The sequence below is a fragment of the Petaurus breviceps genome, unplaced genomic scaffold, assembly GCF_028583685.1.
Source record: "Petaurus breviceps papuanus isolate PSGF00001 unplaced genomic scaffold, PetGlider_PUasm1.0 90574, whole genome shotgun sequence".
NCBI lineage: Eukaryota > Metazoa > Chordata > Mammalia > Diprotodontia > Petauridae > Petaurus > Petaurus breviceps.
The window spans coordinates 5325951-5342011 of record NW_027187277.1 but is presented as its reverse complement, the minus strand read 5'-3'; positions in this window follow the sequence as shown (position 1 = coordinate 5342011).

Below are 16061 nucleotides of genomic sequence, written 5' to 3'. Positions count from 1 at the left end.
TGTGGTAGCTGCAAACCCTGAGGACGCTTGGGGTGCTTGCTGCTACACTGTGCTACCTCCCAAAACATTCCACCATTTAAAAAATTACCTCCTTTTCCCTTCTTTTGAGAGGATCTTAGCTAATAGTTGAAAGAAATGCAAACCAAGATTATGTCATTTAATTAATTCACATTACGTTGTGAATGATCATTGATGTTCCCAGAGGAATTTTTAAAGGATGAGTTTGTTGTCTCAGGTCAGTTTCTAATTGGTGTAACAAAGTCAACTGAGAACATTTAGGCAGCTTGGGAGAAGACATTTAGGGGCAGTAGAGATGCTGGGAAGGTTTTGACAGAGTCAGGGTGAGATAAAGAAGGCAAAGTGAGAGTGGGGCTTTCCTCCCCTTTTTCAATGTGAGTACTCCCCCTTAAAAACTGGCCTCCATTCCACTCAAAAATGAAGCATCTTGAATTCCTCTTTGCCCCTTTCCCCTTAAACTCTCTCCAATCCTGTCTTTCCTACTAGAATGATAGACAGACAGTCCTGTTGCAGGCTAAATAATGAGAGTTCTGCAGTCAAGCTGAAATGCAGATAAGCCCCAGCTACAAAACTAATATAAATGGAAACTAGCTACTTTTCTTAAGACCACCTTCAAACTCCTTAAGGAAGTGGGAAGATTTTTTTTTCTTAAAGAAAACTCTGTGTTAACTTAACAACTTTGTTGTTGTTAACTTTGTTAACTTTGTTAACTTTGTTGTTTGTTGTTGTTGGCTTAACAACCTCTGTATTTATGTAGATATCTGCCCCTGTATCTTCTGTTTTCTAAAATAAAGCTTCTGCTGACCTGACCTCTAAGGAATAAGTGGTATTTTTTTGCTGGTAAGGGCTTGAGATAGATCAGGTTGCAGTATTAGGTAAATGAGCAGTGTTTAACAAGAATGGATTAGTGATTCTTTTTTTTTTGTTCTGATTCCCCTTTCACAATGTGACTAATGTGGAAATATGTTTAATATGATTATATATGTATAGCCTATATCAGATTGCATGCCCAACTGGGGGGGGGGGGACAAATTTACATCTCAAAATCTTATAGAAGTGAATGCTGAAAACTAAAAATAAATAAATTTAATTTAAAAAGAATGGATTAGTGAACAAAGGTGGATAGTTCCACCTAGGTGGTGACATTTCCTAACTCACCTAACTCTGACCTCTTCTTTCTCATTCCATTGGTCCTTGGATGCCTGATGCTAGGACCCTAGGCTCTGATTGGTGAGATTATATCTTACCTTGTCCAGCTAGAGACTCACTTGATTCTTTTTGGCTATCTCCAAATCATTCTGTTTGCATTTTGACTCCGCATTCTATTTGTACTCTGGCACTCAAATTCCCACCTGGGACACTGGGCTGCCAGCTTTCACCCTTCTCCTGCCCCTCCCCCACTTTAGTTCCCCATAAATGTTACTCTTCTTCTATTAGAATATCTATTCCTGGGGCAGCTAGGTGGTACAATGAATAGAGCACCAGCCCTGGAGTCAGGAGGACCTAAGTTCAAATCCGGCCTCAGATACTTAACACTTATTAGCTATGTGATCTTGGGCATGTCACTTAAGCCAAATACTTTGCTTTCCCCCCTCCAAAAAAAAAAAAAAAGAATGCAAACTCCTTTTTTCCTCATTAAAAAAAAGTTTTAATGATTTTTCATTTTACATTACAAACATTTCCAGATTTATCCCCACAATGTAAAACAATTAAGCAAAACTAACACAGTGATCGAATCTGAAAGTGCATGCAACATTGTATACCTGTAAGCCCCCTCCCACCCTAATTTTTAGTTTTATTTTGTAAGTAGCAGAAATCCATTTTCTCTTTTGCCCGCCCCCGCATTAAAAAAAAAAAAAACAAATTCCTCATTAAAAATATGCATAGTCAATCAAAACAAATTCCCTCATTGACTGTGTTAAAATGTCTCTTTCTCTAAATCCATCACTTCTCTGTCAGGATATAGATAGTATATACTATCCTTGATCTTCTGGAATCATAGATGGCCATAATCATAGTTCTTACAGCTTTAAAGTTGTGTGTCTTTATAGTATTATATTATTGCATAAATTTAAAAAACATGCAATTTTGTTATTGCATAAATTGTTCTTATTTTTCATCAGTTTATAAAAATAATATAAGAAGTTACATTGTAAAAAAATTAGAGAAACATGGAAAAAAATTGTCTATCAGATCTATAAATAGAAGAATAGTTCAAATGACACAGGGGATCACAGAAGATAAAATGGATGATTTTGATTACACGAAATTAAAAGTTTTTGCACAAGTAAATCTAAAAAAGACAAGATTAAAAGGAAACAATTAACTTAGAGAAGAAAAAAACAACAACCATGCAGCAAGTTTCTCAGATAAATATCTCATTTCCAAGATACACAACAAACTATTTCAAACGTATGAGGTGAAGAGCCATTCCCCAAATGATAAGGGCTCTGGATATGACTAGACTATTCTCAAAGGAAGAAACCAAGGTTATCCATAGCCAAGTGAAAGAATGTTGCTAATCACTGTTAATTAAAGTAATACAAATTAAAATAAATCTGAAATTATGTCTTATCATCAGATTGGCAAAGATAGTAAGAAAAAAGGAAGGAAGGAAAGAAAGGATTCATCATCATCATCATCATCACCACAAAAACAATAATAATTGTTAACATTATCCATATCTTCTGGTAACTAGAAGGATGCAATCAAGTGTCCAAAATTATATATCAGAAATTAAATTTTCTCAATAAACTAATAAAACAAATCATATTTAAATGAAGACAAATATTTGAAAATTCACACAATTAACTTAAATAAAATTAGAATAACATTAGACAGATCAATTGCCCACAACCACCTTGACAAAAATTTTTAATGGATGTCACCATACTAAATACTTATAAGCTCTAAACTGCTTAGAATTAAAAATGTTTTAATTATAAGAGAACCAGAAGAATAAATCAAAACCACATGGGAAAAAAGATAAGGTATATGTTATCCATGATCCTCTCCATTACTGGAACTAGTTCAAAGATGATTTTAATAAATATGGAAGTTATATACCAATGTTTTTATTCAATTACAAAAACTGGTCATGTTATTTCTCAATATGAACACATCAAAAATCAAAGAATGATCCTCAAACTTTTTCTATCTGAACCCCATACAAAAAGATCAGAATGAGATAACAATTATGATAACAGCAACAATATTAAATTACAATTTTACAGAAGATTTTAAGCTTTACAAAGCATTATTCCATCAAATAAATAATCTAAGAATTGTTTTCCCAGTAGGGAATCATTGACTCAAAAAGGTAAAACATGTTCCTCAAGGTCACACACTTAAAAAACATAAAATCTAGAATATGAACTGAGGCCTTTTGACTGGACTCTTCCTATTATACCATGTCTAATGAATGGATGAATGAATGATATCACCACACAAAAGAACAAATTAGATGAATTTATTTGGCTAACAACTCAAAAAGAAAAAGACAAGACTACCAAATAAGGGACTACAAAATGTAGATCTTTAGCAGAAAAACAAAGCAGGGTGGTGTTCAATTATGTAGCAAATTCCAGACAATGGAAACAAGCATAATGGAAGGTATACTGTTAATAATGTAGGCTATCTTTCAGAAGATGTCAGTGGTACAGCAGGAGCCAGAACAAATGGTCTCTTTTACCACAGTCTGTTATTAAGACTCATTGAAATCCAAAACAAAAATGCGTTACTAAGTGCACCTGGATTTCTTTCTTCCAACTATAATCCAAACCGTCATTAAAGCGGTGGGAGGAGAAATATTGGAAGAAAGGTAAATCTATGATCATCTTATCATGAAATTGCCTGACTGTGTATTTGTGTAACTTCATCTCAGAAATGAACACTCAGGGAATATTTTTTGAAAAGCCCCTCTTGAAAAACATTCTATGATTGGGAACCTAAATGGTAATTTGGGTAATTAGGTACTTTAGAGTTGAGGAGCCCAACCATATATATACAGGACACAACCCTTCATTAGTTAGAAGAGAACAGTTTGTTCAGGAACAAGGAAATTCTCTATTCTGAGGGTAACTAACATGCTAAAGTTCAACCTACTTAGATTTGTGGCTAACCAAAAAAAATGTGAAAATTATTTTTAGAACTAAAAGTGTATGTTTCCCCTGACCCCAAAATCAGGAGTCAGACAATTTTATTCAAATTTTCCTAACAGATTAATGCTTCAGATAAAAAAAATTAAGATGGAAAATGTTAGCATAGAAGAAACTGGTGTCTTCTTTTTCTTTAATGCTTTATTAACTTCTGATTTACATCATTCGTTTTCCAGCAGATATTGAGCTACAAATTTTCTCCCCATTTTTCCCCTACCCACCGCCCCAAAATAGCAGTTCCACAGGATATCACCTCCTCCAATCTGCTCTCTCCCATATTTTCTCTCATACCCCTTTCAACTTTTCCAGTGGATCTCTATGCCTCCGTGCCTTTATATCTTATTTACCAATTACATGTAAGATAGTATTAATAATAGTATATATATATATATATATATGTATATATATACACACACACATATATATATATATATTTGAATATTTTATTTTAAAACTTTCAATTCCAGATACATTCCCTTATTCCCTTGTCACCCACCCTTACTGGGAAGATAAGCAGTTCGGTATAAGTTGTACATGTGTGGCTAATGCAAAACAATAACATAGTAGATATACTGTAAAAGACTGACTATATTTCCCTCCCTCCTATCCCACCTCCCACTTGTTCTATTCTCTACTTTGATCCCATCCCTTTTAAAAAGTGGGTGCTTCCAACTTCCCTCCCCCCTAGCCTTCCCTCCCTTCCATCATCCCCCCTCTCATCCCCTTTCCCCCCTACTCTCCTGCAGGGTGAGATACCCTATTTAGTGTGTATTTCACTCCCTCCTCAAGCCAGATTCAATGGGAATAAGGTTTACCCATTCCCCTTTGCCTTCCTATTCTTCCCCTCGATTGTAACCATTTTCCCTTGCCTCTTCTGTATGAGATAGTTTACCCAAATTTGTCTCTCCCCATCTCCTCCCATTATATTCCTCTCACCTCTTAATTTCACCTTTTAAGTATCATCCCTTCCTGTTAAATTGATCCTGTGTCCTCTATCTATGTATACCTGTAAACATATATACACACATTCACATATGTATTCATATGCCCATATACCCTCATATATATATATATATGTATATATATATATATATATATATATATATATATATATTCCCTTGAACTACTGAGAAAAGTTTCATCAGTTACAGTTATTGTTTTTCCATGTAGGAATGTTAATAGTTCAAATTTGATAAGTTCCTTATGATTTCTTTTCCCTGTTTACCTTCTCATGCTTCTCTTGCTTCTTGTATCTGAATGTCAAATTTTCTTTTCAGTTCTGGTTTTTTCAGCAAGAATGCTTGAAAGTCCTCTATTCCACTGAATGACCATATTTTCCCCTGAAACATGATACTCAGTTTTGCTGAGTAGGTGACTCTTGGTTTAATCCCAGTTCCTTTGTCCTCCGAATATCATATTCCAAGCCCTTCGATCCCTCAGTGTAGAAGCTACCAGATCCTGGGTTATCCTGATTGTGTTTTCACAATATTCAAATTGTTTCTTCCTGGCTGCTTGTAATATTCTCTCCTTAATCTGGGAATTCTGGAACCTGGCTATAATATTCCTAGGAGTTTTCTTTTTGGGATCTTTTTCAGGAGGTGATCGGTGGATTCTTTCAACCTCTATTTTGCCCTCTGGTACTAAAACATCAGTGCAGTTTTCTTTGAGAACTTCCTGGAGGATGATTTCTAGGTTCTTACTTTGATCACGGCTTTCAGGTAGTCCAATAATTTTTAAATTATCTATCCTGGATCTGTTTTCCAGGTCAGTGGTTTTTCCCATGAGATATTTCACATTGCCTTCTATTCTTTCATTTGTTTGGATCTGTTTAACAGCATCATGATTTCTCATAAAGTCATTAGCTTCCATTTGCTCCAATCTAATTCTGAAGCAATGATTCTCCTCAGTGAGCTTTTGAGATTCTTTTTCCATCTGGCAAATTCGGCTTTTTAAGGCATTCTTCTCCTCATTGCCTTTTTGCGCCTCCTTTGCCATTTGAGTCAGTCTGTTTTTTAAGGTGTTATTTTCCTCAGTCAGGCTGTTGACTCTCATTTCATAATTTTCTTGCATTGTTCTCATTTCTCTTCCCAATTTTTCCTCCACTTCTCTTATCTGCTTCTTAAGGTCCTCTATGGACTGTAAGCAGCTCATATTTTCCTTTGAAGCTTTTGGTGCAAGAGTTCTGACTTCACTGTTTTCCTCCTGTTCCATGCTTGGCTCCTTTTTGTCCCCAAAATAGGAGTGTAATGTTGGAATCTTCTGTCTGCTTTGTTTCCTTTGCCTGCTCATTTTTCCACTCAATTACTTGACTTTTGGGCTTTTTGCCACAGTAGGACTCTGCCACCAGACAGGGGAGTTTTCCTCCCAAACACTGGGGTTTTCTCAGCTGCCGGAGGTATTAGATGGGTACCTTTTCTGAGGTCTCCACACACTCTGGCAAGCTGGACACACACCTCAGGACCTCCACCCTAGACTGCAATCCAGATCCAAGAAGGTTAAAGCAAGAATGATTACCCCTCAGACTGGTGCCTGGTGCCCCTACACTCTGCCAGGAGCTGAAGCTGCCACGTGGCACTGGCTGGCTGTGTCAGTGTCTCAGGGGCTTCTCGTCCTCGGGGTAAAAGCCACGCATTCCCACTTACTGGTCCCAAAGTCCAGAATGCACTGACCTCTACTTTGTCCTTCACATCTATGTGTTGATAAATCTGGAAACTGCCACCGCTGCTGCTGATCTGGAGTCCCTCTGGCCGGTGGCTGGTCAGGACTGCCGTGGGGCTAAAGCCTTGGTGTGGGACTGGGCTTGGCTCCCAGAGCACTGCGCCTGTCTGCAGGGCTGTCCTCAGAGGGAGGTTAGCTTCTCTGTGTCATTTTGTGCGTTCTGCAGCTCCAAAGTTTATTTAGAGTCCCCTTTTTACATGGATTGGGGAAAGTGGAAGCCAGAGCTACTCTGCCATCTTGGCTCCCCCCCCCCCGAAACTGGTGTCTTCTTGCACACGAAATGTTTTGAATGTAGTTATACTAATGCCAATTACAAGATATTTAGAATAAAATAATCTGGAAATTTGAAAGGAATATGTGATTCAATCTCTACATGTTATAAACATCTCCTCTAACAAACCCCTGTATTCCTTAGCTTATGGGGAAGCACATTCAATGAGGACAGGTTACTAACTTACAAGATTTTTTATTACTTTAGATCTCTGACTATTTTAGAAGTTATTCCTTCATAAATAATGCAGATATCCCTATTAGTCATTGTTTTGCCTTGAGGTGCTCCCTTCCTGTACAGCAGTGTACTAGTTCATACATAGGTTTTAATTCATAGATATTAATAGCAGTTATTCAATTCAACAAAAATGTATTGTGTCCAGTATATGAAAGACATTATACAAGATATTGAATGAATCAAAGTATCAATAAGCATTTAATAAGCACTCACTGTGTGTTACATATTGGGAATACAAGCAGAAAATGTTAGATGGTCTCTGCTTTCAAGGAATTCAAATGCTTGTAGAGACGGACAATGCACAAAAGAAAATTCAGAAGCAGGGATGAGGGGAAGGCACAGAATTCTGAAGAATGGAAGACAGGAGGAAATGGCAATGCCCAGACGTCTTTGGTCAGTTCAATAGGTAAGATAACAATGGTAGAGAAATAGGACTACAGGATCTGAGAAGGGTATGGCAAAGCAGACGCTAAGTCATGGTGGTCTTCTATCTCATCATAAAGGATTCAATAGCTGACTTCCATTTGGCTGAATCCCTGAGAGCAGTCACACAACTCTGACAGGGAGGGGGTAAGGAATCAGAGCAGATGTGGTGTTGGTTCTTTGCACCCAGGCACAGGTAGTGGATTCTGGGAGATTCAGACTAAAAGAAGGTAGAGGGAGTTAAAAGATTAAGGTGCCTCTAGTAATGGCAGGAAATCCATTTAAAAAGATAAAGATGCAAAAATGATTCAATCTCTGACCTTAAGTACATCATACTAGGGTGATAAAATAAGTTCCTAGATAAATAAATACAAGGTAAATGCAAAAAAAGTATGAAATAATGTCAGGAAAGGGCAGACATTAACAACTGAGGAAATTAGGAAAGATGGTGAAGGAGGTGATTCCTTTATGGAAGCCCCTGAGGGGACTCTTTAATGAATCAAAGGACTGAAAGAGGCAAAAGCAATTTCACCCAATGGATGCCATGCAGGGACAGGACATGGAGGGGAGATGGGGGGAATATGACTCATAGAAAGTCACAGAAGCAGGAAACAGAATACTCAGGTAACAGTAACTAGGCCAGTATGGTTGGATGGCAGAGTGTATAAGAGATTAATGTAAAAGATATCTGGAAAGGCAAGAAGAAAGACAGAAGTAGAAGGGCTTTCAATACCCAACAGGAGAATTACACTATATCCTACCAACAACAAGGAGGCACTGAAAATTCACAAACAGGGAAGTGACATGGTAGGACCTGTGCATGAGGAATATTATTTTGGCATTTATGTACAAAATAGAATGGAAGCAAAAAGAATACATGAAATGTTTTTGCAATCATGGAGGCAAAGGATAGAATCCAAATTAATGTGGTGGCTATGGGACTATACGATGAAATGGTGGTTATGGAATTAACAATATTTGACAACTGACTGAAAATGATAGACAGCAGGGGGAGAAGGAACTGAGGCAGAGAGTAGCAGGTAGAGTTAAAAGCCAAGAAGAATCCACAGGTTAGATGCCTTAGAATACTGAAAAATTGTATGTGCATGAAAAAAGAGAGAAGTGTGGATTTAGAAGGAAAGATAAAGAATTCTGTTTTGAATGTATTGATTTTAACATGAATATGAAACATTCCAATAACATGCATTGTTCTTGGTTAGTTTACATTCATTTCTGTCTCTTCATTACTCCATTTGGTTTATCATGGCAAAGAAATTGGAGGACTTTGCCATTTCCTTCTCCAGATCATTTTATAACTGAGGAAACTGAGTCATGATTAACTGACTTACACAGGAACACAACAGATAGTAATAGTTTATTGCCAGATTTACACCAGGAAAATATATACCTTGCCTCCAGCACTGGCACAATAACTACCATATCACATAAGTGCCCCTAGAAGAGTCAGCATATGACCTCTACTTGTCATACTGCAGCAGTAAAGACTTGTTTTGAGATGAAAAATGTTTCATTTTATTTGTTGAGAAAGAAAGAACACAAAGAAAATATTTCTGAATGAGGAATTAAGAAACACAGCTGTGTCATGTGTGAATTCAGTGAAATAAGTAATTCAATTTAGCATTTCTGTATTCTAGTTGTCTCAAGTATTCAATGATAAACATGAATGGATTGGCTTCTTACTTGACTGGCTTATTTATTTACTTACTGGAGATTTAAATACAAAGAACAAAATAATGCATACTCTCAAAAAAGCTTGAACAAGTACAGATAAATATGTACGGAGCTTAAATATTAAATTTAATAAACATGCATAAACAAAAACAAATAGTTAATTTCAACATTTTTTTCTTTCATCCTGCAAGATAATTTGGGAACAAATTCACTAATAATTGTGGTAAAGAAGAAATGATTCATGCAGGGGCAGCTAGATGGCACAGTGAATAAAGCACCAGACTTGGAGTCAGGAGGACCTGAGATCAAATCCAGCCTCAGATACTTAACACAAAAACTAGCCATTTGACCTTAAGCAAGTCACTTAACCCCAAATGGCCTACCTTCCTCCCTCCAAAAAGAAAAAGAAAAAAAAAAGAAAAATTCATCAAGAATGAAAAAGAAGTGTAAGTGGCAATAGGAATGGAAAGAAAATGGTATTTGAGTTATTCCTTAAATTAAGAGAGAAACTCTACAAGACAAGTGTTAGGAGGGAGTGTATTCTAAACATTGAGCATGGAGATGGAATATTAAATGACCTATGTCAGGAACAAGAGGAAAAAGAACAGCTTACCTAGAACAGAAATGCAAAAGGAGTAGTCTAAAATGTTTCTTTTGGAAGGATTGAACCATGATGGAGGAGTAAAAGCAGGAACTTCCTTCAGCTTGGCCAAACTTACCTCTAATACCTGTTTAAAATGACTTTACACAAATTTTAGAGCTGAAGAACCCGCAAAAGGACAGAGTGAAATAAATCTTGAAATGAAAATAGCCTAGCAAATCCACAGGAAGGGTATCTCTCACCAGGCTGAAGCAGAGCACAGTTCCCCATGGGCCGCCAATGCCTAGATGAGCAGCACATATCAGACAGATCTCAGGCGATCAAATTGCTGGGAGCTGTGGCAGGTTCCCAGACTTCTCAACTAAAAAATGCTAAAAAGAAAGTCAAAGGTCAGTGGGGGAACTCTGTTGGAATTGTGAGAAGAGAGGGTGCGACCTCACCATGCAGGTAAATAAATAAATAATTAAGAGAGGTGGCAGCAGCTGTTTCTAGAGCTACAGGTCTACAAATCATGGGGGGACCAAGTGACTTACTAGAGGGAAATTGCAGGAATCTCTCTGCTGGGGCTGAGGCAGGATATTCTTGCTTTGCCCTGCTTGGAACTGGGTCACAATGTTGGGTAGCAGTCCTAGGATGAGGAGCACTGGCATGGTAGAGCTTTTTGAAGCTGTGGATAGGCAGTCCTCCTCACAGTTCTGAAGCAGGGGCCTAGAAGAAGCTCTGATGACAGCTATGAAAAACACCAGAAATTTGGGACACAGCACCCTCCACTCTGGAAGTAGAGTTCTACTGTGGCAAAGAGCTCAAATGTCAAATAATTGGCTGGAAAGATGAGCAAATAGAGGGAGCCTAAGCAGACTATAGAATCTTTGACCAACTTGGGGGGCGGGGCGGGGGTAAAAGGGTAAAAGAGAATCAAAATATAGAACCAGAAGAAGACAACAAAATCAAAACTTCTGCATCAAAAAACTACCAGAGAGGGCAGCTAGGTGGCCCAGTGAATGGAGCACTGGCCCTGGAGTCAAGAGGACCCAAGTTCAAATTTGACTTCAGACACTTAACACTTACTAGTCATTTGCCCTTGGGCAAGTCCCCTTAACTCAATTGCCCTGCCTTCCCCCATCCAAAAAGCAGATTATAAAACAGATCCAACAGAATGCAAAAAATAGAAGGCAATATGAGCTATCTCATTATAAAAAACACTGGCCTAGAAAATAGATCCTGGAGAGATCATTTTAAAATTATTGGACTAGATGAAAGCAATAATGAACAAAAAAAGCCTAGACATTATCTTTCAAGACACTATCAAGGAACATTGCTCTGATATTCCAGAATTGGAGGGTAAAATAGATATTGAAAGAATTCACCTATGGCTGAGGATCTGTAGTAAAAGTCAAACTAAATAATTTATATTTAAATGCCTCAAAACAGAAGTAATCCAAGTAGGAAGAGAAAAATGTAGGACAGCTTATGTATACTATTTTGGCCTTAGTATCCATTGACTGCAGAAGATTCTACTTAAAACATTTCCCATTAAAGGAAAAGCAAGACTGTTTAGAGGTATTACACAGTAGAATATACAGGGTTAATATTAAGGAAGATAAAAAGCTGAAAAAACCATTAAATGAAGATAAAAGAATATCATACTACTTAAGTCTTTAAGAATGATAACATGCCAATTGCATATTGCTTTTAATGAATGTGTAAAAAAGCACCCCTTGAATTATATCTCATAGGAACTACATGAGTATATAAGTAATATATGAATCAAAATGCTCATGTTCACCCTTTCAAAGTAATGGTACCCACAGAGGTCTTTGAATTATTAAAACAAAGTAAAATGATTAAATGTATTGATTTAAACAATTAATCTTACACATTTTTTTAATAAGTAAACACCTATGAAACACATTACCCTTCACTGCAGTCATTTGTTTTACATGCTTTAGATATGAGTTCACAAGATTTTGACAGATATGTTTTAATTCTTTATAAAAAAACACACATATCATATTACATATTAAATATGCCACTGAAAAATACTCCATTTCTCCAAGGGCTTCATTATAGTTTATAGGTTTTCAATAGTATTTAACATAGACATGTTGCCAGGACACCAAAACATTTTATCTCCATCTTTTAAATAAATCTTCATAAAGTTGTCTAGATCTTACATGCTCATATGGACTTCTTCTGATAATACTTTTCTTCTGTATTTGAAGAAATAAGGATAAGTTTCATCAGAAAAAAACTATGTTGTTCCATTCATATCAATAGTTACTGGTTTGTTTGGTTTTTTAATTCCCTGATTTTTTTTAAACTAGCCTTCGCACTTCCCCTATAACCTTAAGAAATCTAGAGTACAATGTAGTGAAATCAATAGCAATGCTTCAACTAACAGTTTCCTCTGAAGGCCCGTGATTGCTTTCTGAGAACTAATTGGGTGGTTTTCCAGTAATCATTTATCATTTCTTTGAATTGCTTTTCATTTTCAATAACATTTTGTTTTTCATTAACATTCATCTGATTGTAAGCTTACGACATGGGTTAGAATGATTCTTGAAATCCTCAATTTTCCCATACAAATAACTTGAACAATATCTCGAACATATCAGAAGTATTCTTCAAATGATCTACAATATTCACTCACAAAATTATAAAATAAAACATTAATGTGAACATGAAAATGGGACAAAATGTGGTGCTCATTAGGGAACAAAAGATTAAAAAACCCTATAAACTGGTTCAAAAGGTTCAGAATATGATATTCTAAGTCAGCTGAGTACTAGTAAAATGACATGTCATTATGGGTACAAAATTTAAACATATCAAAATTACTGCTTATATCAATTCATTAGCATAGCACTATACAGTAAATGTATCCATTACCAATTGTTAAGGATGTGAAATTATGATTTTCTAGTAGAATTTTCTGTGAGTTACTTTATGCATTTCATGATTTACACTGAAGATAATTAATCAGTATTAAAAATGAGTCCCAAGAGTAATGGAATATTGCTGTATTCAAAAGAAACAATGAAACTGCAGAATACAGAGAACTAAGAATTGTAAATGAACTAGTACAGAATGAAGAAGCCAAAAAGAAAACAAAACCCAATTTATCTATTGAATGTAACAATGTAATTTCAATGGAAGGGGTGGGGGGAGGGGTTTGAGGTGGAATATGTAATTCTAAAAATCAAACTTTCTCCCTGAAGAAAAGATATTAAAGTGTACCGCACTTTTCTTTTTCATGGATAGAAGGGAACATTGAGTAGGGAACATTGCATGTATTGGCATCCTTGTTTGAGATACAGCTAGTTTCTAAAGAATTGCTTTTTTTCACTTTACTTCCACTGCATCCTTTTATTTGGGGATTTTATTTTAAATTTAACAATATTTTTTCCAATTTTTACTTTCATCATCAAAATTTCTAAATCCTAAATTCTCTACCTGCTTCCTGCTCATATCCCCTCTTTGAAAGGAGGTAAGAAATTTCATATGAATTATACATGTGTATTCTTGCAAAATATATCTACATATTTGCAATGGTATGAAAGGAAAAAAGACAAGAAAAGAAAGAAAAATATAAAGAAGGCTGTAAAAATTATGCTTCAAATTCCATTCAGATTCCATCAGTTCTTCCTGTGGAGGTAGACAGTATTTTTTATCATTCTTTCAAAACTATCTTGGAACCCTTTGTTGCTGAAAAAAGATAAGTCATTCACAGTAGATCATTGTATAATATTGCTATTCCTGTCTACAATGTTTTCCTGGTTCTATTGACTTCATTTTGCATCAGTTCTTATAATTATTCCCAGATGTTGCTGAAAATATTTGGCTAGGTATTTCTCATAGCACAAGAGAATGAAATCAAATCATATACCACACCTTGTTCACACATTCCCCAGTTAATATGCATTCCCTCAATTTCCAATTCTTTACCACCATAAAATTAGCTAATATAAATAGTTTTATACGTATATGCCTTTTCCTTATTCTTTCATGTTTCTGAGATAAAGGCCAAAGAGTATGTATAGTTTTATAGCTCTTTACACATAGTTCCAAATGGCATTCAAAAATAGCTTCATCACTTTTAGAACTACTTCCAACAGGTCATCAGTGTCCCAATTTACATAAATCCCCTCCAATGTCTATCATTTTCCTTTTATGTCATATTAGTGAATCTGATAGGTGTGAGGTGGTGACTCAGGTGGTATTGTGATTCTCTAATCGAAAGATTTAGAGCGTTTTTCACCTATTAATTTTGATACCTTGATCCAAAACTTACCAGCACACATTTACACATTTATTGTGATTTATCAATTACTGAGTGACTTGCAGCCCTATAAATTTGATTCTTCATATATATATATGTATATACATATACATATATATATTCAAGAAATGAGGTATTTATAAGAGAAACGTTGTAAAAATTCCTTCCCAGTTTTATGCTTTCCTTATATTTTAGGCTAGATTGGTCTATGTGTGCAAAAAACTTTTTAAATTAATATAATTATATATTTAACACCATGCAGTGCCCTCAATCTTAGGTGTGGTCATAAATTCTTTCCTTATCAATAGTTCTAACAGGTAAAATGCTCCTCTTTACCCTAATTTGCTTATGAGGTAACCCTTGCTTTCTAAATTATGTGTTGAATATCTTTTTAATTAATTTTTGTTTTTGTAGTCTTTGTTAAATTTAACTTCTTTGGGAGTAAGGAAGGAGGGATGGATATATTTGAAGATAAAAGCTATATAAATAACAAGAAAATTAATTACAAAATGAAAAGAATAGTACCAAAATAATTGAATACCAGAAAGTAACTCCTGAATGCCACAGATCAATGTAATTGCAGAAATTCTCTATTCTTTAGTAGAAAGAGGGTGATCTCAATGACTCTGGAAATGATTATTAGATGGCACTGAACTAACTACATCAATGCCGGGAGGTCTCATACATGCTGATAGGGACGTTTGGGGGCTAGATCCTTCATGTGCTTGTTGAAAGAAAGCTGCAGTGTACTTCAATAATTGGGGTACAAATGGTAATGGAAGTTTTGGACTGAGATATCTCATCAGTTTGAAGGCAAGTAAAGACATCCAATACTCTGTAATTTATAGTATTTTAAAACCAGGAGACACCAATTAGGATTTAGTTTATTCAAAGATACTTTAATGCATTCCCTTAGTTTCTCACACCCATACAAAATGAAAAAAAATGGATTTCTTATTGAATTGCTATACTCAATCTTAAACTTCGTTCATGCCTCCTCATTCATAGAGTATCAATTAATTGGTGTGATTAAAAGAAAAAATGGTTTAAACACTGACAATTATAAATTTTGAAGTTCAAATTTAACATACATTATTAAAAGTTTCCATCATAAAAAGATTATCTTCTTTATTATGTAACTGAGCAGTTCCCATTGTTATAGAAGAAATATTGAAATTTAAAATTTTATCAAGAGGAATCATAGTTGTGTCTTCAACTTGGTTATATTATAGTGCTAGTCATTGGGTTTTAATGTTAAAAACAAAAGGTTAGAGAAGGAGTTTAACATGTTATAGGGAGAAAATGTCATTAAAAAAGTATAAGGCTGAAAGACATGTACATCCAACATAAGTTCCTACCTTTCCAAACTTTAGAGCATCAAGATGTCTTTTTCATAGTGAAAGGCCCAACTATATGAGTGTAGCAATAAACACAGTGATATCTTGGAATGTTCACTGGGAATTTGTTTCTCCTTTCATAGTTTGTATGAAATTCAATTTAGTTGTAACTCTTTGTCAGGATCTAATAGTCACTTTCCCTGGAAAGCACATGAATAATACTACCGAATGCCTCAAAGGGTTATATTTCATGCATTCACCTTTCCTGAGTGTCTACCTTGGATTCAGTGTTTCTCTAAGCTCCTAAATGTAGAAGCTGCTAGAAAAC